Genomic DNA, 24443 nt, shown 5'->3' with positions numbered 1-24443 from the left:
GGGTGGATCCCTCTTCCAAGTGGACAAGAAGGTCTTACTTTGATGCTTCCAGGTCTCTTGAAGATGCCACTGGGGTTGTCTTCAAAGAAACAAGTGAAGTGTAGGGCTATCGGGCAGTGCTCGGGGTTCCTGTCTTGCTTTCAATCTTAATTAGTTCTCTTTTGTCCTTGCCCGGCTTTAGGAGCTGGCCAGCATTTCGCCCTAGAGCCTTGAGTCCTTGCAAAGGCAGGATGGAAGTTCAACTGGATTGAATTGGGACACCTCTGCCCCTTAGCTCCTTCTCCGGGGCCCTTGGGATGGATATTTAGCCAAGACCTTGTCCAACTGGGGCATCTTGGCCCAACAGCCTTTTGTGGGAGGCCCTTGGGGATAAGTGCCTGACCACTTGTCCAGAAGTGGAAACAGAAATGTGACCTTGGCCAAGTTACTTAACTTCTCTGAGCCTCAGTTTTCCCCTCCGCATTGGCTTGCTCTGAAATTCAACTGAGACACGCTTTTAAAGCATCTCTATACAACCGTGCCTGGCACCTAATAGACGTGAATAAAAACAGGGCTGTTCTACTTCCTTCTTATAATTATTACAACATGATTAACTGGAAAGACCCGGGTTTGACTTATATGTTCAATTTGTTATTCTATAGAGAGAGTTTTCTCTTGTGTAACATGGGTGATGATAGAGCTTCCTAGGGTTGTGGGGAGTTAGAAATGTGGCCAAGTGGGACTTCCCTGGCGGTCCAGTGGTTAAGACTTCATCTTCCAGTGCCGGGAGTGCAGGTTCAAGCACTAGGGTGCTTTCCTAGTTGGGAAGCTAAGATCCCACATCCTTCATGGCCAAAAAAATCAAAACATGAAACAGAAGCAATATTGTAACAAATTCAGTAAAGACTTTAAAAATGGTTCACATCCAAAAAAATCTTAAAAAAAAAAAATAAAAGAAATGTGACCAAGCAAAACCCTAGGGTGCAGAAAAGGCAGCCACGTGGGATGAATGTGTGTGCCTGTTATGTGCTGAATGAATGAGAGAGCTCAACTTGAACCAAGTGAAGGGTCTGCCTTGGGACAGGGAGCTCTGCTGAGGAAGGAGAAGACTGGAGGAGAGAGGTCAGACTGAGTATTAAGGGAAGGCGGGCAAGGCAGGGGAAAAGCCTGGATTTTGAATAATTAAAATATAGGGCAGAGGAGATACATTTGATGAAGTCTTAATAGGAAGATGGGAGCTGGGATGAGCCCTGAGCCTCTGGGGCTCTGGTTGGGGCAGGTGCTGAAAAGTGCCCGCCCTGGGTTGGGCCAGAGGCGGGGGCATTTAGGGCTGTTTTCCAGGGAAGAAGAGGAGGTGTCCGTTCGGCCTACCCTTTCTGCGGTTGGTCCTGGACTCTGAGGTCAGATTCCATAGTTGGAGAATGCAGAGGCCCCGGGCGGGAGAGAGGACAGTGGGAATCAGCAGAGTAGCACATGCACACCCGGGGATCCATCTGGAGTCACAGTCTGAGAAGCTCAAACATTCATGGGCTCCGACCTGACATTCCTATCCAGGCTTCCTTCTTCACTGCCTTGTTGACTTGACCGTGTTCACTCAGTCTCTCTGAACTTCCAGCATCCCCATCTCTTAGTGTGGTACAGCAGTCGCTAAGTCGTGTCCAACTCTTTGTGACCCCATGGACCATAGCCCGCCGGGATCCTCTGTCTGTGGGATTCTCCAGGCAAGAATACTGGAGTGGATATTGCCATGCCCTCCTCCAGGAGATTATTCCTGACTCAGGGATCGGACCCTTGATTCCTGTGTCTCCTGCATTGGCAAACAGGATTGTTTAGCTCTGAGCCACCAGGGAAACCCTTTAAAAGCTCACAGCTCCTGGTAATTTACATAGTATATTACAATGCCTCAGTTCTCTGCATGTCCCATGGTTGCAGACAACCCTCACTGCAGCCCTGTGAGGCAGAGGCTAGTATTATCCTCCTTTGACAGATGAAGAAACTGAGGCACAGAGCAATGAAGTGACACCGCTGGCGTACCCACTCAGGCAGGAGAAGACTAGAGGCCCAGACCTTCACCACTTGGTTCTTTAATAATTGCTCAAATAATTCACTGTCAGCAAATGAGATGCAGTCCCCCTCCCCCCCAAAAAAAAGATGTCTGGGGCAACCCAGTCTTCCAGGCTGGAGCCAGAGGTCAAAAGGCCAGTGTCCTTCTCTGGCTCACCGCACAGACTTTACTAGGTGGAAAGTTGGATGCCAGCAGGAACCTTGGGTCTGGCCACCGCTTCATTCATCTCCAGTGCCCAGCACAGAGTGAGTGTACACTCTGTGTGATTCAGTGGCTGCCTTTTGCACTAGGCTGTCAGTGAGCATCCAGAGGCTGGTTCCAGGCTTATGCCTACATTACGTCTCTCCTGGGCTTCCCAGGTGGCTCAGTGGTAAAGAATCCACCTGCTGAAGCAGGAGACACAAGGGACGCGGGTTTGATCCCTGGATTGGAAAGATCCCTCTGGAGGAGGAAATGGCATTCAACCCCTTGCCTGTATTCTTGCCTGGAGAATTCCATGGGCAGCGGAGCCTGGGGGGCTACAGTCCATGGGGTCACAAAGAGTTAGATAAGACTGAGCACATACACACACGTAGTCTGACTGCTTGCTTCTCAAGATCAGGGGCTGTTTGGTTCATATTCACCCATCTTTCCACCTGATCAGGTACCCAGTTCCTATGGAGGCTGGAGGCCCACATCAAGGTGACCAGGGGCAGTTCTTGGGGTAAGAGCCTGCTGGAGATGGGAGGGGGAGGACTGACTTTCTTGCAGACACCATCTGCTGCCCCAGATCTGCTAGCTTCTTCAAATTCCAGCTTCTACTGACAGGAGCTTTCTTATAGGCCTTTAGCCTCCACCTGGGATTAGCTTCTAAAAGATCAGAAAGCACTTAAACATATAAAACACCATGTAAAGACGTAAATAATCCCCAGTAATTTCACAGGGAATTAACTCTTTCCTTAGGCTGTTGGACCATCCCTGCCCCGGTTGCCTTTGGTCAGAAGCTGAGTAATCAGGGTGTCAGCAGATGTTAAGTCAGAAAGGAACCTGGGAAAGCCTCTAGTCATGGAGCCACATGAAAAGATGGGGAGACTGAGGCTCAGAGATGGGAAGAGGCTTGTTGAAGCACATACCCCTAAGCCAACTCTAAAGTTAAAGCATAAATCAACATGTAGGCTTGGGAAGGCTTCTCCTTTCTGTTTTAAAGTCTCTTGCTTCAAGTAAGATCTCCAAAGCAGTGTGGGCAGAGTCATGTTATACTGCAGAACACAGGCTCCTGAATGGGAAAGAATTATGTCTGCAACTTAACTGCTGGTGATCTTGGAGAAACGCATTTCACTCCTTTGAGACTTAGTCTCCACATCTGTGAAATGGGTTGATACATGAATGGAGTCAAATTCACTGAATAATGTAAAGATGAAGTGGTGATCTTAAAGAGCTGTGTGTGTATTAAACACCCGTTAAATAACTAATACATAGCTATTATGATAATTACCATCCTCTCTTGCCCCTCCCTCAAACCCTCACCTCCCAGGGTCTTCTCCACTTAGGTGCCTCCTAAGGGCTTCCCTTGTGGCCCAGCTGGTAAAGAATCCATCTGCAATGCAGGTGACCTGGGTTCGATCCCTGGGTTGGGAAGATCCCCTGGAGAAGGAAACGGCTACCCACTCCAATATTCTGGCCTGGAGAATTCCGTGAACTGTATAGTCCATGGAGTCGCAAAGAGTTGGACATGACTGAGCAACTTTCACTTCTGGTTCCTCAGGCCCCGAACTTTGGCATCATCTCAGATTTTTCTCTCTCTTACACTTTGCAGCCAACCTCTCAGAGGTCCTATTGTCTGTACCATAAAATATATCTAGAATCTCCCACTTCCCTAGTGTCATGTTCCCACTCTGGATGACTTTAGAAATCTGAGTTTGATAAACTACAGCCTCTGGGTCAAAGCTGGCTTGATGCCTTTCTTTTTTTTTTTTTTTTTTTGACTCAATGAACTAAGGTTGGTTTTTACCTTTTGCAGTGGTTGTGGGAGAAAGCTATAGAAAGCATATTTCATAACATGTAATGATTATAGGAGACTCAGAATCCAGTGTCCAGAAAGTTTTATTGGAGGACAGCCAGGCCCATTTGTTTCGGCATGGCTGATTTTGTGCTGTAATCACAAAGGTAGGTAGATATAACAGAGACCATGGGGGCCACAGAGCCTAGGGGTAGACTCTTCATGGGCCTCCTTGCATCCATGTTTTCCTGTCTACTGTCTAGTCCCAATACAGCTTTCTGAGTGATTCTCTTAATGCATCCCCGCCTCTGCTCACAGCCCTTCAGTGTCACTCCCTGAGCAAAAGTCGTGGTCTTCATAATGGCCAACAAGACCCTACCTGATTCACCCAGCACCTCTCCATCCCACTTAGTTCTTGGGCCTCCATCTCCTCCTCTCCCCCTTTACTTCACTCTAGGCACTCTAACCTCCACCTCTATTTGAACAGGTTGGATACACCTCTACCACAGGGCCTTTGCACTGGCTGTTTCCTCACCTAGAAGTCTCACTCCCTCACCTCCCTCAACTCTTTGCCTGAATCTCACCATCCCAAGACCTCTTCCAGTGTCCATCTAATCCTCTGACCCTTCTCCATCCTCTTACCATCCTCTATTTTTTTTTTCTTTTTGTTATTACACTTGTTCTCCTCTTATGAACTAGCCAATTTGCTAATCCATTTTGTTTACCATTTATCAACTGTCTTTCTCCATCCCATCACTTTATGGCAAATATAAGGGGAAAAAAGTGGAAACAGTGAAAGATTTTATATTCTTGGGCTCCAAAATCACTGCAGATGGTGACTATAGCCACGAGATTAAAGGGCACTTGCTCCTTGGAAGGAAAGCAGTAACAAACCTAGACAGTGTGTTGTTGTGGTTGACCAGTTGCTCAGTTGTGTCCGACTCTCTGCAACCCCATGGACTGTAGCACGTCAGGTTTCCCTGCCCTTCACCATCTCCCAGAGTTTACTCAAACTCATGTCTACTGAGTTGGTGATGCCATCCAACCATCCCATCCTCTGTCATCCTCTTCTCTTGCCTTCAATCTTTCCTAGCATCAAAGTTTTTTCTAATGAGTCCGCTCTTTGCATTAGCTGGCCAAAGTATTGGAACTTCAACTTCAGCATCAGTCCTTCCAATGAATATTCAGGGTTGGTTTCCTTTAGAATTGACTGCTTTGATCTCCTTGCTGTCCAAAGGCCCCTCAAGAGTCTTCTCTAGCACCACAGTTCTAAGGCATCAATTCTTTGGTGCTCAGCATATTAAAGAACAGAGACATCACTTTGTCAACAAAGATGCATATAGTCAAAGCTATGGTTTTTCCAGTAGTCATGTATGAATGTGAGAGCTGGACCATAAAGAAGGCTGAGTGCCTAAGAATGGATGCTTTGAACTGTGGTGCTGGAAAACACTCTTGAGAGGCCCTTGGACTGCCAGGAGGTCCAACCAGTCAATCCTAAAGGAAACCAACTCTGAATATTCATTGCAAGGACTGATGCTGAAGCTGAAGCTCCAATACTTTGTCTACCTGATGTGAAGAGCCGACTCATTGGAAAAGACCCTGATGCTGGGAAAGATTGAAGACAAAAGAAGAGGGCAACAGAGGATAAGATGGTTATATGCCATCACCAACTAGATGGATATGAGTTTGAGCAAACTCTGAGAGATAGTGAAAGACAGGGAAGCCTGGTGTGCTGCAGTTCATGGGGTCGCAAAGAGTTGGACACGACTTAGTGACTGAACAACAACAACTCTCTCCATCAAACTGTGAGGTCCCCTGAAGGCAGGCATGTCTGTTCAGATGTGTTCATGACCATATCCCCAAACCCCACAACCATGCTACTGGGCTGGGCTCAGAAGGGCTGAGAAGGGGTCCCTGCTCAGAAGGATCCCGCAGTTGGTTTAATGCTCTGTGCCACCGTTGTGAAGCTCCTAACAGCTTTTGGACAATGAATCTCATATCGTCACTTTGCATTGAGCAAGGCCAGTTTTCTAGCTGGTGCTGGCTGTAGAAGCCTGCCAGGCGCACAGTGGGCCCTGGGAGAACATTTGTGGAATGAACGAATGAATGAATGATCCTTATTATGATTTAGCTCCATGCCCGACCTGCTTCTCTGGCCATTGCAGCCTCCACCCTGTGCCTCCCTTCCTCCTGCCTTTTGAAGGCATGTGTATTGATGGAAGTGGACAGGAAGAGGAGTCAGTCCTGGATCGGGGAGCCAGGAGAAGATCACCTGCAGAGCAGAGAAGACACAATTACTCCAGCAACTGTCCATCCCACCGACCGCAGCTCGGAGCCTCCACTTAATGTAATTGAGTGTGAAGGCCGGCTGGAGACACAGGCGCCCCTGCCGCTCCTTCTCCATAATATAGACACTGTTGGTTGCTAATTGGCGCCAGTGGGCTGGTGCTAATTGTCCTAATGCACTCGGCTTGATGGAGGCCGAGGCCGCCCAGGATGGGGGGTGGGGGGGCTCCTTGGGAAATGGTGGGGGCAGTGGGAGCCCAGCGGCAGCAGACACTGCTACACTGCTCATAAAAGTTGGAACGGGCTTTAATTTTGCATCAAATATTTAAGCGGGTTTGGGGAGGGGGTGGATTGAGGGGGAGGCAGATCATTGAGCTTAGCTTGTGGTAACCCGCAAGGGGTCCCAGGTGGGAATAGGCCCCCCCTGCCATCTTTATCAATGGATTAGAGATGACCGTGTCCCCAGCATTGTCTAATTAATTGTGTGAATTTCTAATGACCCTTTTACTGTCCCCCCTCCCAGTCCCCTCCCTTCTGCCCTCATTCTGGCTGCTCCCTCTTATTCTAGTTGTTTCTGAAATGTGTGTTTTAGTGTCGTGACTTGTCATCTGCACAGGGAGGCAGCGTTGAATAGAAAGCAGTGCAAGGGGCTGGGGACCAGGGGTGGGGTGGGGAAGAAGCTGCAGTTGGCCTTGAACTCACTGTAGTCTCAGCAAACTCACTCACCTCCTCCAGGCCTCAGGGTCCCTAATGAATGACTGTTGGGTGGGGCTAGTGAGTGTCAAACGACAGCACTTCCTTGCTGTCGGACAGCAAGACCTTTGCGAGAATATGGAAATATATATATTTTAATTTTGCAGCTGATTTGTTTTAGGGAGCATTAGGGGAAACAAAGGGGCTTCCTGGGTGGCGCTAGTGGTAAGGGACATGCCTACCAAGGCAGGAGACATAGAGATGAGGGTTCAGTCCCTAGGCTGGGAGGAAGGGCATGGCAACCCACTCCAGTATTCTTGCCTGTCTCCCATGGACAGAGGAGCCTGGCGGGCTACAGTCCATGGGGGTGCACAGGGTCAGACATGACTGAAGCAACTTAGCATGCATACATGCATGCAGGGGAAATATATTTATATTACATATTATACTAGACATATTATATGGATTTAATAATGACACAAAGATGCAGTGTGCTGGTGAATATTTAGCCATCAGCCCTGCAGGGGAAGAAAGCCCTGATCTGGAGCATTTTCCAGTTTCCACGTGCTTCCCTGGTGGCTCAGCGGTAAAGAATCCATCTGCTGATGCAGGAGATGCAGATTCAATCCCTGGGTTGGGAAGATCCCTTGGTGATGGAAATGGCACCCCACACCAGTATTCTTGCCCGGGAAATCCCATGGACAGAGGAGCCTGGTGGGCTACAGTCTATGAGGTCCCAAAAGAGTCAGACACGACTTAGCGACTAAACCACAGCAACAGAAATGGGGTCAATACACTTACCATCAAGCTGCTGCTGTGTCACTGAACACAGAGTTGGGAAAAGATGTCCAGGATTAGATAATGAATACAGAATTCTCATCCTCCAGAAGCAATAGGTGAAAGTAACCTGAAGGACAGAGGTCATAGGAAAATGTAGTAAAATAATGAGGAAGGGATGAGTTCTGTGTACTTGTTCCCCTTATCTTTCAAAAAATGTAATTGCAAGCTTGTATAATTTAATTTTTCACAATGGCTGTGTTTCACGGCAGGCTTGCAAAACCCTCGACAAGTGAACACTGGCTTTTATTAACATTCTGGGCCAGCTGTAGCACACCATTGTGTGTGCACGTGTGTGTGTAGCATATCACCTGTGCTTCTCATGATTTCTCAGAGGGAATTTCATAGGATAAAGCTGAGTTTTTTTTTCTTTTAAGATTCTTTATAAATCAACTTAGAATAAAATGTTAAATGATTAATGGCCCAGGTGATTTGCACAGATAGTAAAAGTCACGAAGTTGGTACCCATGTGATTGTAATTCAGAGAGAGGGGTGGTTTCCTTTTAGCTGTCCGTGGGGCAATTTGCTAGTGATTTCTCGAGCAGTTTGGGCAGCCAGGGTTTGCTGCCCTCTATTTTGTTTGCTAGGAGGCATGAAATGGCCATGTCATGCTCTTTCCTTTTACCACCGACTTCGCTGTTTGTCTCTTTCTTCCCAAACCCAAGGCACCCACTCTGATGCTGGTCTTTATACTGTTCTTTCTTTTGTTTTAATTGGAGTGTAATTTATTTGCAATGTTGTGTTAGTTTCTGCTGCAAATAGCATGAATCAGTCATATGTATAGATACAGCCCCTCCCTCTTGAACATCCCTCCCACCCCTCTAAATCATCACAGATTCCTGGGCTGAGCTCCCTGTGTTATACAGAAGCTTCCCACTAGCTGTCTATTTTATACATGGTCAACATATGTGTAAATATATTTACACATATACACACAACACAATGGTGTATATACGTCAATGCTACTCTCTTAATTTGCCTCCCCCTCTTCTTCTCTCTGTGGGTCCACACGTCTGTTCTCTGCCCCAGAGTCTCTATTCCTGCCCTGCAAATAGGTCCATCAGTACCATTCTTCTAGATTTCATAGAACTACCATGAAAGTGAAAGTGTTAGTCGCTCAGTCCATGGGCTAACCCCATGGACTGTAGCCTGCCAGGCTCCTCTGTCCATGGAATTCTCTAGGTAAGAATACTGGAGTGGGTTGCCATTCTCTTCTCCAGAGTATCTTCCAAACCCAGGGATTGAACCCAGGTCTCCTGCATTGCAGACAGATTCTTTATAGTCTGAGCCACCATGGAAGCCCAGAACTACCATATGACTCAGCACTTCAACCACAGATAATATGCCCTGAGAAAACCATGACTCAAAAAGACAACATGTATCATAATGTTCATTGCAGCATTATTTACAATAGCCAGGACATGGAAGCAACCTAGATGTCCATTGATAGATGAATGGATAAAGAAGATGTGGTACATATATACAATGGAATATTACCCAGCCATAAAAAGAAATGAAATTGAGTCATTTGTGGATGAACCTAGAATCTGTCATACAGACTGAAGAAAGTCAGAAAAAGAGAAACAAACATTGTCTATATTGCTCTTGAACTCCTGTTTCTAGCCCTTTCCTCACTTTCCAGCCTCTCCCACCCACGCCTTTTCAGAGATTTGACTGCATTACTGACGGCTTCCCTGATAGCTCAGTTGGTAAAGAATCCACCTGCAATGCTGGAGACCCTGGTTTGATTCTTGGGTTGGGAAGATCCCCTGGAGAAGGGATAGGCTACCCACTCCAGTATTCTTGGGCGTCCCTAGTGGCTCAGCTGGTAAAGAATCCACCTGCAATGTGGGAGACCTGAGTTCGATCCCTTGGTTGGGAAGATCCCCTAGAGAAGGGAAAGGCTACCCATTCCAGTATTCTGGCCTGGAGAATTCCATGGACTCTATAGCCCATGCAGTCGCAAAGAGTTGAATACGACTGGGTGACTTTCACTTTCGATGAGGGCATCAGTGGCTGGAGGATCACCACACCTTCCTGACACCATTCCCTGGGGAGGAAGCATGAGATGGGAGTCGAGAGGGTGGCTCCTCTCCAAGAGGACTGGAATAAGGACCAGTTTGTACAAGGTATAGGGAAATCACGAGTGCTTTGCATCTCAGGCACCATTCTCCTCTCTCCAGACAAATCATCTCAACGTGCTTTGCCTTAGATTTGCTTTATGAATCTGTTGTTGTTGATTTTCAGTTATAAATATGGTTCATGAGATTGCAAACACACACGCCCAGGGGGGCCGACAGGAATCATTAACGCAGAAAGCAGGCCAGTGAGGAGCCATGGCAAACTGGGGAATCTAACATCCGGCCTGAGGGGACATCAGGAACCCACCAGCCAGCTGGGACTGCACATAGCCAGAATTCCTTATTGGAGCTGAAAAATGCTGATTTGAACACAAATTTCCTTTTTAAAAATGTTTGTATTTTTAATTGGAGGATAATTGCTTTACAGCGTTGTGTTGGTTTCTGCCAAACATCAAGATGAATCAGCCATGAGTATACGTATGTCGTCTCCTCTTGAGCTTCCCTCCCACCCCCCACCCCGACCCATTCCGATTTCTCTAGGTTGTCAGAGAGCATGGAGTTGAGCTGCCTGAGTCATACAGAGAATTCTTACCGGCGATCTATTTTACATGTGGTGGTGTATATGTTTCAGCGCTACTTTCTCAATTTGTCTCACCCTCTCCTTCCCCCAACTGTGTCCACAAGTCTATTTTCTACCTCTGTATCTCCATGTCTGCAAATTCTTAGATGCATCTCCCATGAAAGAGGTGGGTCTGTGGCCCCTGCCCTGTATAGACACCATGGTGCTCTGTGACTTCCATCAGTAGAAAAAAGCAGAAGTGGTGCTGTGCTGGCCCACACTTTAAGAAACTTGCAGGTTCTACTTTCTGTCCTGTGGAGTCCTGAGCCATCATTTAAGACATCAGACTATCCTGAGGCTACCATATTGGAAATACTCTGTCAAGAGACACTGTCCAGCCCTTCACTTTTTGAGTCAACCGCACTTAGACAAATAGAACAGAAAAGGGGCATCTTTAGTCAGCCTTGCCTATGTGGCAGATTTGTCAACTAAATAAAGAACTGTGGTTGTCACTTAGCTTTGGGATTTTTTTTTAATGTCAAAAGAGATCATCAGAACATTGACTTAGCAAGACCGTGTTGGTTGTGATCCAATTGTTTCCTATTTTTAAATTTTAGACTGAAAACTACAACAAATGTGGTTGTGAAATTGGTCACTTTTGCCCCTGTTTTAAATAATTTGCTTGGGTGAGGTCTCTATAAGCAGATTTATTGGATCGAGATGTTTAGACATTGTTGGTGCTCATGAGAATGACTCTGCCAAATTCCTCTCTCCAAAAGGTGAACCAATTTACATTCCGGTGAGAAGTGATGTATTTTTTTTTTTAATTAATTATGTGAGTGTAGTTCATTCTGGGTCTTCCTGGTAGCTCAGCTAGTAGAGAATCCACCTGCACTGCAGGAGATCCTAATTAGATTCCTGGATTGAGAAGATCCCCTGGAGAAGGGATAGGCTACCCACTCCAGTATTCTTGGGCTTCCCTGGTGGCTCAGATGGTAAAGAATCTGCCTGCAATGCAGGAGACCTGGGTTCAATCCCTGGGTTGGGAAGATTCTCTGGAGGAGGGCATGGCAATCCACTCCAGTATTCTTGCCTGGAGAATCCCCATGGACAGAGGAGCCTGGTGGGCTACAGTCCATGGGGTTGCAAAGAGTCGGCCATGACAGAGACTCAGCAGAGCACAGCTCAGCTCATTCTGAGTCGTGGAGGGAAGAAGAATCAGAGGTGTAGAAAGGTCTTTGGTCCTTAGACCAGACAAGTGTCGGCTGACCAAAAAAATTTATTCCCAGTTGAGAATTTACTGTCGCTGAAGCTGATGCAGAGCCTCCCTTTTCACTACAACCATAAAAAGGATTTGCTGAGTCAATCTCTTACACAAACAAAAGATCAATGCCTGACCCGGGTGCCTCTCTCCCTCCTTAATTTGTATGTTCAGGTATATTTTCATTATATCTTTCTTTGCATGTAGTAGTAATAAAAACTGATGTAAAATACAGCCACCGGCCAGTCTGGGCACTTGATGCAAATGTAGGTTTGGTGAATGTCTATGTTGTAATGTGTACTCAGTCGCTCAGTCGTGTTAGACTCTTTGGCAACCTGATGGACTGTAGCCCGCCTGCCAGGCTCCTCTGTCCATGGGACTTCCCAGGCGAGAGTACTGGAGTGGGTTGCGGTTCCCTTCTCCAGAGAGTCTTCCTGACCCAGGGATCGAACCTGCATCTCTTAGGTCCGTTACACTGGCAGGTGAATTCCTTACTACTAGCGCCACCAGCGTGGGGTAGCTTGGGATGGAAGTGCCTAGACTGACCAGGGCAGGGAGCTCTGGGTCAGGACCCACTGCCCAGGAGAGGAAGTGACACAGAGAATAACAACCAAACAGGTATGAGAGAAAGATAAGGAAGAATCTGAATCCCCAGTGAGCAGAAGAACCAGCTTACAAGTGGTCCAGGGATTTGGTGTCCCTAACCCCTCCGTTGTTTTAAGGGTCAACTGTGCTTTCAAAGTGGCCCAGAAATAAGGATATAATGAAAGTGCAAGACATATTAATGTTAACATTAATAATACTGTGATTAATGATAAGTAACATTTATTGACCACCTATTACTTGCCAGACATCCTTCTAAGGGTTTTACACAACACTGTCATAAGGATTGTTATCAATTGATCTGTGGACACAGGGCTACAGAGAGGTTAATCAACCTGTTACTCAGGTTGGGGGAGGGGGGACTGGTTAGCAGTGAGCTGTGATTGAACCTGGAGCTGTCTGACTCCAGAGCACAGGCTCACCGGGATTCTGGGCCTCCCCTGGTGTTTGTTGAGTGACTGAATGATGACCCTCATCAGGGCTGGAATCCGAATTAGCATAAGCGGCGGGGGAACACCTCCTACACCGTCAGCCCTGGCCTAGGTATTCACGGGGTGCCCGAGGCCAGGCAGGGCTGTGGGTCTGGGCTTCGGAGAGGATGGCGAGACAGTTAGGGGGCTTGATGGATGGAACATCCTGGTTCCCATTGTTTGAAAGAGAACATGGGACGGAAGGGGCCAGTGACACCTCCCTGGCCCCTGGCCCTGTAAGGAGGGCCACAAATAGCCGAGGAGCGGAGAGGAAGCAGCTTAGCTCGCCTGGGATCTGGAGCCGAGACAGGATTGAGTGGGCAGCCCAGACGCCTCCTCATCCCGCCAGGATATCTGGACGCCTGGGACAGGAGCTGACAGCAGCTGGTGTGACCTGAGGGTGACGCGGGCTCCCCTCCCGCCCGCCCTCCGCCCTCTGCCCTCAGCAGATGGCTGCTTTAATCCTTTTTTTTTTTTTTTTAAACATTCACATTTATTTTTATACTTACTATCTTCTTAAAAGTGTGTTATGAATTGGGATATACTTATCAGGGCTTTATATTGAATTTGTCATTAGATGCATGCAACTCAGAGTTCTTTTGATTTCCTTGTTAACCTGAGAATCACTAACAGAAACATTGTTTTAAAAATTTTTTTAAATGGTTTTTTAAAGTTAATTTTTATTGGCGTGTAGTTGTTCTACAACGTTGTGTTAGATTCTACTGCACGGCAGAGTGATCAGCCACACATGTGCGTAGGTCTCCTCCCTTTTGGACTTCCCATTGAGGTCACCACAGAGCATTGAGTAGAGTTCCTGGTCTTAACACACCTTCCTGCCTGAGCAGTTCCCACCTCATTCCCTCCAGACTAATGTATTATTATCTCACTTACAATGATGGGGTTGACCATACAGTCCAACCAAAGTTAGGCATTCATCCTGTGTCCAGCCCCAGGTTTTGAAACCGGAAAATGAAGTAGATTCTATGATTCCCATTTTACGGAAAAGGAAAACTGAGCCGTATAGACTCAGTGGCTAATACTAAGCAAAGCCTGGACTTGAACCTGGATCTTAATCCTGGCTTCAAAGCTCATGCTCTTAACAGTTACACCATGCTTCTCCCCAGAGCAGGGTCAGGAAGTGGTTAAACACATGTCCTTTGCTGCCTGCCCTTGGTTAGGGTGACCCAGCTGACCTGATTTGCTCTGATCTGAAGGATTTGCTAGGGCACACAGCTTTCAGCACTAAAGTGGGGACAGTCCTGAGCAAACCAGGACTGCTGGTCACCCAGGTCTTGGCTCTGCCACTCCCACGCTAACTTGGGCAAGTTACTTAACCTCTCTATGCCTCAGTTTCCTTGCCTATAAAATGGGGTTAATGATGGTGGCTTGAGTGTGTATAAAGCTTGGCTTATAGGAAGTCTAAGCGTTACTTTTTTAAAAAATGTTTTATTGAGTTATAATTTACATACCATATAATTCACTTGCTTTACTTGCACAATTCGGCGATTTTTGCTATGTTTACAGAGCCGTGTAACTGTCACCATAGGCACAGAGATCTTTTTTAGCCACACGACATGTAGGATTTTAGTTCTCTGACAAGGGATCGAACCCTCATCCCCTACATTGGAAGCATGGAGTCTTCACTTTTGGACCACCAGAGAAGTCCCTGTGTTAGCTATTCTTATTGGTTTTACTACTGCTATCGTGGTTACCAGTTCAAGAATGTAGAGGAAGCTTGAACTTGGTGCTTAGAAGCTCAGTCTTTGCAGACAGACAGCGAAGGTACATGCCGGCTCCTCCCTTGGCTACTGGCCCTGTGGTCTGAGCAGTGTTGCCCCTAGCTTGGCTCTGCCTTCAGTCAATAGTGGCAGCCTTGACTGGGGCCAGCTGCCTTCCTGTGAAAGGCCCCCATTTTCTCCCATCCATCTCTCTCTTTGCCCCATCATCTTTTCTCAACAAGACTCTCAGGCCCCCATGCTGAGTCACCGTGGGCAGCAGAAAGGACAGCCCAAGGCTTGAGTTTCGTTGATTTCTTTCTCCCAGGGAGAAAGGGTTTCCAGAATCCCACCCTTTACCTTTTCTCCTCTTGCCCAGTCTATGCCCCACTGCTCCCCACCCTTTCTCTTTTGGGGCAGAATTGTTTCTGGCTTGGTTTGTGCTGCTTAGTAGGAGCTAAGGTCCAGGAGCTTGGAGGCTGAGGGAACTCTCTGGCTTTCTCTGACCTTTCCTGTTTGAGAAAGACATGAAGATGCTAAATTCTGGGAGAGGCAACACTTGCAGGTGAAGTTTAAGTGAATTTCTATAGCTGGCTAAACAGCTATGGATCTCCTTCCTGGCTAGAATTTGAGTTGTTTTGAGGTGGTGAGCATTACAGGAAGTGTTCAAATGATTTGTTCATTCATTCATTTACTCACACTTTCACTCATTAATTTTATTCATCACTACTATTTGTTCATTCATTCATTCACCCACTCTCTCATTCATTCATTTTATTCATTACTATTTGTTCATTCATTCATTCACTCACTATCTCATTCATTCATTTTTATTCATTACTACCTACTGTGTGCCAAGCCCTGCAGAGGCTCTGGGAACAAAGCAGATGATACCAGTTCTGCCTTTCCATCATGTACCCTCCTATTTTCCCAAGGAGAAATTGCCATTTTTTAAACAGCTCAAATGTACCAGCTTTTAAGGACACGGAAATGAAATAATCAGATGTCTCCCACCACTTGAGGTATTAATTTAGTTATAGAAACAGCATTTTAAATCACTTCCTATGTTAAAATAGTACATTAATTTAGAAATTGATGCTTTCCCTCCCTAACCTTCCCATTTAAAAAACTGTTTTCTTCAAAACCTTCCTAAGCTTCTCACCTATGTCTTTCTCATCACTTGAGATACTTTTTCAGGCATCACATGGAAGGCTCAGAGCAAATCACTTTCATTTTCACCTATGTTGTTCAAAACATAGCCCTTTTCCAAATGTCAACCTTATGTCTTCACTGAAAATTTTATTCTAAGCAATACTTGCCCACTCATTTATTTACTTCTCATTACAGTCAATTTTCATTTGTCCTATAGGTTAGCTTTACTAGGTCTGATCTACAAAGGTTCATTTCAAATTTCTAACACTTGTGTTGTAATTGAGAGATCACATTCTTATGAATACCTACTAAATCTCCGTAGATTTAGTAAATATCCATTTTCATTATGGGTTGCACCATAGTCCCTTGTAGGGTTTGTTACTGTCTTCCAACCAGTCTTTCACCAAGACAGACAAATCTTTAGTTAAGCAGTTAAATGTATAAACATCTCAGGATCACTTGGGAAAATGTAGTAAAAAAGAATTAAGCCCACCAACTACAAAGATTGTTAAATGAGTCCATCAAGTGATGTATAAGTTTCCACAACAACACTCTCATATGTGGTTCAAAATAAGGTAATTGTGAGCACATCACCCTGTATACATCCTCCATGTCATGTGAGAAGCCATTTAAAGCCTAGAGGATGTAAACTATGGCCTGCACATCAGCTCACTCTAGCCGCATAGACTGTCTTTATAAATAAAGTTTTATTGGGACATGGCCCTATCCATTTGTTTTCATCTTTGCTGATAATTGCTTTCACACAGTCACTACAGAGACCCACAAACCCTCAAATGTTTATGCTCTGGCCCTTTCTATAAGGTGCTTGCTGAGTCTTGTATTAGACTATTAGACAGCCCGTTTGTTTCTGAGAGATAATTGGGTGGATTTTGGGCGTGTAGCGAAAATCATGGAAGCCCTTAAAAGACTGAGTAGGCAAATAGGCAATGAAAACACTGCCATCATTATTGTCATTACTAGTAGTAATAGCAACAGTAAACTCGACAATGACAATACAGTAATGAAGACAGGACTGTTTTGTTCATGTCACTAGGATGTAATGTTTTAGGAAGAGGAGGCAGGTAGGATCTCTTCTCAAAACCAGGGTGTGCCCTGGACAGGCTCCTTGGGAAGTTCCTAAATTCCAAAGGCCTCTGCCTGAGCTTGCAGGCAACTGGGGCTCTTTTTGGTCTCCTCAGGTATCTAGCATGGATTGGAATGTTCCAAAGGCTAAATGGTCTGGAGGCTTCACCCTGGGTTCAACCAATGCAGAGGAACTAGCCCCACTTAGAGGCTACGGCGGGGCAGGACTTGTGCTGGGCACCTTCCGTGGGAGATCATATTTTGTGCCTCAGCAACTCAGGAATAGGTAATGTAACCCCTTGTTTGAATTGCAGGGAACAGGCTCAGACAGGTGAGGGCTTAGCCCAGCGCCACACAGCTTTCTAAGACCTCCGTCAATCCCTTAATGTTAGTCGCTCAGTCATGTCCGACTCCTTGGGACTCCATGGACTGTAGCCTGCCAGGCTCCTCTGTCCATGGGATTTCCCAGGCAAGAATACTAGAGTAGGTTGCCACTCCCTTCTACAGGGAATCTTCCCAACTCTGGGTCTCCTGCATCGCAGGCAGATTCTTTACTGTCTGAGCCGTCAGGGAAGTCCAATCCCTTGGGCATCCCCAAATCTTTCTGTTTCCCTCCCTCGTTGGCCTCAGATGTTACACTGTGTTCTCTTTATAGTGGGAATCACAGTTTGCCATTATGTGCTTAAAACCAAAACCAGACTCCACCCCTGTTGTAGTGTCTGTCTCCCCCACCAGACTCTAAGTGCCACCTTAGGGAAGCATCTTGCTGTGTGGCTCACGGCAGGCCTAGAACCTTGTACAAGTCCTGGCACATAGTAGGTGCCCACTAAATAGCCACTGATTTTGTGGAGGAACTTTTATGTGCAGACTTCTGCAGCGGGTTCCAATCAGATGGTTGTGTCTCAGAGGGGCCAGTGGCCTTCTCAGTTGAGCCTGGGTCCCCTGTGCCCTTATCTGCGTGAGTGAGAATGGTTGCCCCCATGCCCAACTGTCAAAACAATGACGATGACAGCACAATGATAACAATAACAGTAACAGGCTTGCTTTTAGAAAAAGAGTCCTGACAACTGTGCTGAGGCCAAACCAGACAAATGTCCCCTTTGTCTCTGACTCTCCATGAGTTGACCTTCTCAGCTATTGAATCTCAAGTGGAAGGTCTTATTTGAAAGGGTTTTGAATGGACCCCTGAGGCTTGCCCTTGGAAGGCAGGACCAGGCCTTCCACAACACGGTGCTCTGTTTCAGCATTCTTGGTCAAATGTCAAAGAAAGAAGCAGAAAAGCCTGAGGGGGAAATTGTAGCATTCTTAAGTAAGTACTGGGCACCAGGAATAAAATGATAGTCGCCTGGGAATCAGGCACTGCATTCAGGGCTTTATATTCATTGTTTCTAAGCCTTTCAACAGGTTCACATGTATACATTTTGGTGCTCTTTTTACCTACAGGGAAAACAAAAGCTCAGAGATGTTGAGCACCTCACACAGGGTCACACAGCCAACAGGAAGCACAGCAAGGATGTGAACTGAGGTTGTCCAGCTTTATATCTGGTTCTCTTTTGGAAATAGGAACTCTATTTGAGCCCAGTCTCTGGTGGAAACATCTAGTGCCTTCTGCCAGCTATAGAAAGACAGGAAGTGTGAAAGCTGCTTGAGGCCAGCCAGGGCTTTCCTCTGCCTCCTCTAAGGCTGAGGAGGCTGAGGATGGGGTGATTGGTGGAACCAAGATTAGGCCTCCTCCTGTCAAAAGGGTTAAGATGAGCCTGGTGACACCTGGCAGGCAGGAGTGAAAATCCTATGGCCTAGCAGTGGCACTACTAGAAATTTATCCAATGAAAACACCCATGGAGGTAAAGTTATATATATGAGATGTGCTTGAAGCATCATGTGTTACAGTGGAGACTGGACACAGCCTAATGGGCCAGCAAGAGGGGAAGGATTCAACTCTCAGCACACATTTGCAGGAGAATACACCTGAGTGTGAGTTCAAATCCTGACAGCCACTTTCAAATATTTAGAGAGAGAGGATTTGAGAGGAGAGAAAGGGAAACGTTATTTGTTGTATATTGGCCCAAGCCCCGGGGGTTGCTTTCATTTATCACTTTGTCTTCTCCACAAACCAGGGAGGTGTGACTATCTGCATTTAACGAATGAAGAACACGAGGTTCAGAGAGGTGAAGCAACTTGCGGGAAGTCACACAGCACTTTCCTGGCAGAGCTGGGATGACAGCCAGGTCCTATGTACTTAACCACCCTGCCCTAGTGCCTCTTGGGCTGCTCGGATTTCCTTGTTTCTGCAGGGTGAACTGAAGCCTGAGAATCATACTCTGTTCTTGGCTATCTCGGGGCTGGGAGGAGCCAGAGAGAATAGAGACGCTCTTTGTTCTATCTCAAAGGCAAGTAACGTGGAGTTCCCAATTTCGGGCCAATAAAGGCAAATTTGTTATGGCCACTTCAGAGGAGGTGCAGCGGTTTGTCTGGGGTGGGGGACGCAGCGGGCGTGAACCCCCCACACTGGCTAGGAGAAGCCCAATTACTGTTCTCCGGTGGATTCACACTGTTTTGAAGGGCCAACAGGCACGGAGAGGAAACAAGCGAAGGAGCATTACAAATTCATTATAGCAACTAACTGCTTCCATTTGTGCCTATGGCTGAGGGCTCGGTCTCCAAGTGAAGCACATTATCCCTTTGTACAGAGCTCTGCCCTCTGGAAGCCAGGCCCTGGCTGGGCCACAGCTCATGGGAGCACAGAGGCAAATTGCTTTAGACTTCGGGCTGTGTCTGGGGAGGTGGTGGCGGGTCACAGCCTGCCTGCCCTGGAAGGGAGTGTGTCTTGCCTAGACTCTTCGATGCTCTCAGAAGCCATATTTTGTGCTTGTTATCAGGGTATTGTCTCAGACGCCCTGATTCATAGGATGACTGACAACTGTGACCAGTAATTGGTGGGTCTGACTTGAATAGATAACTCCACCAATTTGACTCCTGTTTGGGCAAATTGGATTTGGGGAAATGAGACGCTGGGCCCCGGGAGCTGGGAAAACTGAGTTGAGAGACTAGGAAATGGATGCCAGACCAGGCTGGCTGTTTTATTTTTCTTTATTTTTTCAACTTGGTATATTAATAATATTTATTGCGTCAAATCCTCAACAGTGCCTAGAAGAGTATTCATTCTGACAGTAATTGCTAACAAAGGATGGGCTTGTCACCAAGCTAAACTTGTTCATTTGTCTATGTACCATTTCAACCAGTTTTACCAAAATAGGAAACAGAAAAGTTCATGGCTTTTTTGGTCTTTTACTCCTAAAGTAAGAAATCTCCAAAGAAACTTCTAAAAATGTATCATTAAGTTATTAATAACAAAAATGTAATAAAGTATCACATGACTATAATCATCACTGAAAAAAAGCTCAGTAAGTTTGTCTTCACATTCTGAATAAAACTAGTTTCTTTTTTCATTTTTGAAAACTTTTTATTAGAGAATAGGGCTTCTCTGGTGGCTCAGCGGTTAAGAATCCATTTGCTAATGCAGGCGACATGGGTTTGATCCCTGGGTCGGGAGCATCCCCTGGAGAAGGAATTTTTAACCCACTCCAGTACTCTTGCCTGGGAAATCCCATGGACAGAGGAGTCTGGCGGGCTGCAGTCCATGGGGTCGCAAAAGAGCTGGACACGACTGAGAGACCGACCAACAACAGCAACAAGTAGCCAGTCAACAATGTTGTGCTGGTTTCAGGTGGATGACAAAGGGACTCAGCCTCACACGTATATGTGTCTGTTCTCCTCCAAACTCCCCTCCCATCCAGGCTGTCATACAACAGCCTGGCTATTTTAGATTACTACCAACTGATGTTATGAAGAAATTGGCCTCAGTACGGGAGACACAGAGAGAAGCAGAGATGCCATGACTGAGAGGCTAGAAAGAGAGCAAAAGGAGAAAAGGTGCCTGGGGGATTCCTAGTGACACTTCTTTCTTCCCCCCTAATTCCCTTTTCCCAAAGGTCACTTGTGTAAATCTGTTTTAACCAATGGAATTTTAAGAGCAGCCATCATTTTTTTTAGCGTAGGGACCTCAACCCCATGCTTGTAGAGGCCCAGGAAAATTGTAAATGCCAGAGACAGGCTGATAATAGAAGAAATAGGGGGTGATGACTAGAGATACAGAGACCACATGCCCTGGATAAGGGGGAACACTTCCTGAGTTCTGACTCATATTTGTCATTTGAGGATGTGAACCCAGACACTGGAAATCTGGACTTTTTGTCAACCCTCTAATAATTAAAATGGCTCAGTGGGTGAAGAATCCACCTGCAATACAGGAGACACAGGAGATGTCGGTTTGATCCCTGGGCCAGGGAAGATCCCCTGGAGGAGGAAATGGCAACCCACTCCAGTATTCCTGCCTGCAAAATTCCATGGACAGAGAAATCGCGAAGAGTCAGACATAACTGAGCACATGGCATGCAATTAAAAATTGATAACTAATTAAAAGCTACAGTAAAGGCCAACCCAGCACACATGGAGCCATAGCTCACTGTGCAAACTTTTCTGGAATCTTCTTTACAGTTGAGTGGAGTTCAGCCTATGGTGGGTGTGTCTGTGGGCTACCCAAAGGCATTTAATTACCAAAGAAGCAAAAGTCATCGGTTATAAAGCATTTTCCTCACTGTACAGACTGCAACTGGTATTATTGTGATTTTCATTCCACTGCATTGTTTTAAGTTCAGAACTTTGTAGTTTTAGAAATGTTACTTACACGTGGTAAGTAAGATCCTTATGGAGTTAGAAAAACAAAACAAAACAAAACAAAATGAGTGCTTTGTGACTACTTAGAGACATATAGCCCAGCCTGGAATCTCATATTTGATGGTCTGTAAAGTAGTCTGTTGTGAATGGTTCCTTTTTTCATTAGCCTATTTTGCTTCTGCCTCCTGTATTTTTTTCTGACAATTTTTAAGCTTACCAATATGTATCTGAAAGCATTGAAACTGATTTCTTTCCATTTTATGCTTCGCTGGTTACTGATTTTTTTTCATAACTTCCTTTTTTTCCAGATCTGATTTAATTAGATTTTACTTTATTTCCTTGATTCTGCAATCTTTTCCCCTTAGAGACCAAGCATTTCATATTGTCATTTATTTGCTTACCAAGATGCCTAGGTGATGAAGTGAAAGCATCAGTCATCTATAAAAGGCAATCTGCATTTTTAAAGCAAAATTTTTAGTAATTAGAGTGTTTGTTCATCTGACTTCCTTCTGAGAGCAGTCCTAGGCTGAGAGATTGGAGACTCATTTCGAGACTTGCAGTTTGCACTTGGTTGTCAAAGAAACTTAACTCAGGTCTTTCTGTCTCGTTTTTCCTATGTGTGAGATGAGGATAGTGATGTCCCCGATGGTTATTGTGAAAGTGAGAAAAGAACGAATGAGAAAAGGAAATGTTAAAGCTCTGTGGAAATATCAGATTTGAGTTCAGTATTATAACCGTGTAAATTAAAAGCATGGCTTCTAGAAACTCAGGATGTAGTTGATGTGTATATGATACAGAGTCGTATGCTGGGCATAAGGAGAAGACTCAGATCAGCATGGAGAGGAGAAGCCTTTCTATGCCTTTTATTCTGCAGGAGGTATTTATAACCCATATTCTATTGCCAGTTCTTTTTTTGGATACAGAGGGTCCAAAGTGAATTGTGACAGCCATGGTGCCTGTCCTCATGGAGCTTTCTGTCTGGTATGATCAACGTGATAGTGAAGGAAGTCAGGGAAGGCTTCCTGGAGGAAGTGTCATCTCACCTGAGACTTGAGAATATATTGGAGTTAGGTGAAATGGATCTGCATGAGGAGGAGTAGGAGGAGTAACCCAGAAGCTGGGAACAGCATGTGCAGTTTTTCAGAAATAAGAAAGTCTCTAGAGTTTCATTAGTCATCCACTGCTGCATAACAAATTACTTCAAAATATAATGGCTCAAAACAACAAACATTTATTATGTCAGTGTCTCTGGGTTAGGAATTTGGTATGGCTTTGCCTGAGGTTCCCAATGACTATTGGGTGGATATATCTATTTCTTGCCAATTGATGCTCTCCATAGAGCTACTTACAACAGCTTGGAGCAGAGTAAGAGTGGGGAGAGGAAGCGAAGAGAGAGAATATAATGAATGTCAGAATATTTTTGTAACCTAATCTTGGAGGAGACATCTTTTCACTTTTATCATATTATTTTCATTAGAAGTGAGTCACTGGGTCCAGGTTATACCCAAGGGAGAGGGATTATACATGTGCTTGAATACTAGAGGAGGGGTCATTGAGGTCATTTTAGAGGCACCCTCTAAAATATACCAGGGGCATATTTATTCAGTTCTCAGTTTCACAAGAAAGGGTAGTGAATGGAAGGGTAGTGTAAGATAAGTATGGAAAGGTGGATGGGCACTTTATAGGTTTTATTAGTCATGTTAAGGATTTGAAATTTCTTTTTTTTTCTAAAGGGATTTGAGATTTCTTTTCCAAGAGTAATGGAGAAATTTTGATGAGATTTAAGGAAAGCTGAATACGACCAGATTTTTAATTTTAGATGGATGCAGCTTGGGAAATAGATTGGAGGGAGGCATTTGTTGTTGCAAGAAGGCCATGTTGGTTATCCAAGCAAGCAAAATGGCAACCTGAAGAGGGGAAGTGGTGGAGAGGATAAAGAAGAGTGGAAGGATTCCAGGGATATTTAGGAAGCCAAATAAGTAAGACTTGATGAATGGATGTGTGTAGAATAAATGAGGGTGAAGAAAGGGTCAAGGGTTATTTCTAGGATTCTGAAACTTGTGTTGTTGGATACATCGTGATACCATTTCCCACGAAGTCAGGACCAACTGAAAAGGAGTGGATCTGAGCAAGGAAATGTTGGATTTGGTTTTGGGCATGCCATATTTGAAGAACCCATGCCATGGCCAAGTGGAGATGGCCAGTGGGAAGTTGACTCACTGGTCTTCAGGGAAGGAGGGAGATCTAGGATGCTTAGTTTGGAGAGTCACCAACATCTGGTAAGTAACTGAACCCATGGGATTGAATGAGGTCTCCCAAGGAGAAGGCTGGTTTGCCGCAAAGGGAACAGGCCTAAGGTGCTCTGTGTAGGCTTGGGGCTCTGGAAGAGCAGCAAGTGGGACACAATGCTGACAGGCTGTATAGACTGGCTACCATATCACCAGTTAGAAGTCAAGCATTAAGCTCTATGACTCCCGGGCATTATTTTACCTTTTTAATTTGTTGCGGTGCTTTGTTTTCTGACTGATACCATTACTGATGATTTGCAGATGAAGCCTGAGAATTCTGTCTTTCTTGGTCTCACTTTCATTTTTGTTCTCCAAACCTGTTGCTAGAAGTCAGGAGAATGGGAAGAGATGGGATGGGTTGGGGCGAGGCAGACAGGTTCCTTTGCCATTTGCAGGCTTGTGATTTACTCTGGGCTCACCACACTACTTTTTAAGGCTGTGTGAAGCACTCCTGCACTTTGATCTCTGAAGGCTTTAAGGAGTCAGATGATGGAGACCATGTTTCTTTCTACTTAAACTTGAGAGATAGTAGAACATAGTGGTTAAAGGCATGTATCCTTGAGTCACACTGTGTGGCTTCAAATCCCAACTTTGCTAATTACCAGGTGTATGACCTTGGAAAAATGACTTAGTACTTTTGTCCCCCAGGTTCCTCA

The 24443-nt window shown here is 45.6% G+C and overlaps 1 long non-coding RNA gene across 1 annotated transcript in view; it reads right to left on the bottom strand.

The window, feature by feature from the left end:
- Positions 1-4123: 4123 nt before the first annotated feature.
- The window catches only part of LOC133055722 (uncharacterized), a 32782-nt gene continuing 12462 nt past the window's right edge, over positions 4124-24443 (bottom strand). Inside the window, exons 3-4 of the long non-coding RNA XR_009692691.1 lie at positions 7803-7908; positions 4124-6294 (exon numbers count right to left, since the gene is read on the bottom strand). This is a non-coding gene — a long non-coding RNA (uncharacterized LOC133055722). The remainder of the gene's footprint in view (positions 6295-7802; positions 7909-24443) is intronic.

This window comes from Dama dama, chromosome 5 (genome assembly GCF_033118175.1).
Source record: "Dama dama isolate Ldn47 chromosome 5, ASM3311817v1, whole genome shotgun sequence".
Taxonomy (NCBI): Eukaryota; Metazoa; Chordata; class Mammalia; order Artiodactyla; family Cervidae; genus Dama; species Dama dama.
Note: the sequence above shows the minus strand (reverse complement) of the source record. Positions and strands in the feature narration are given on the sequence as shown.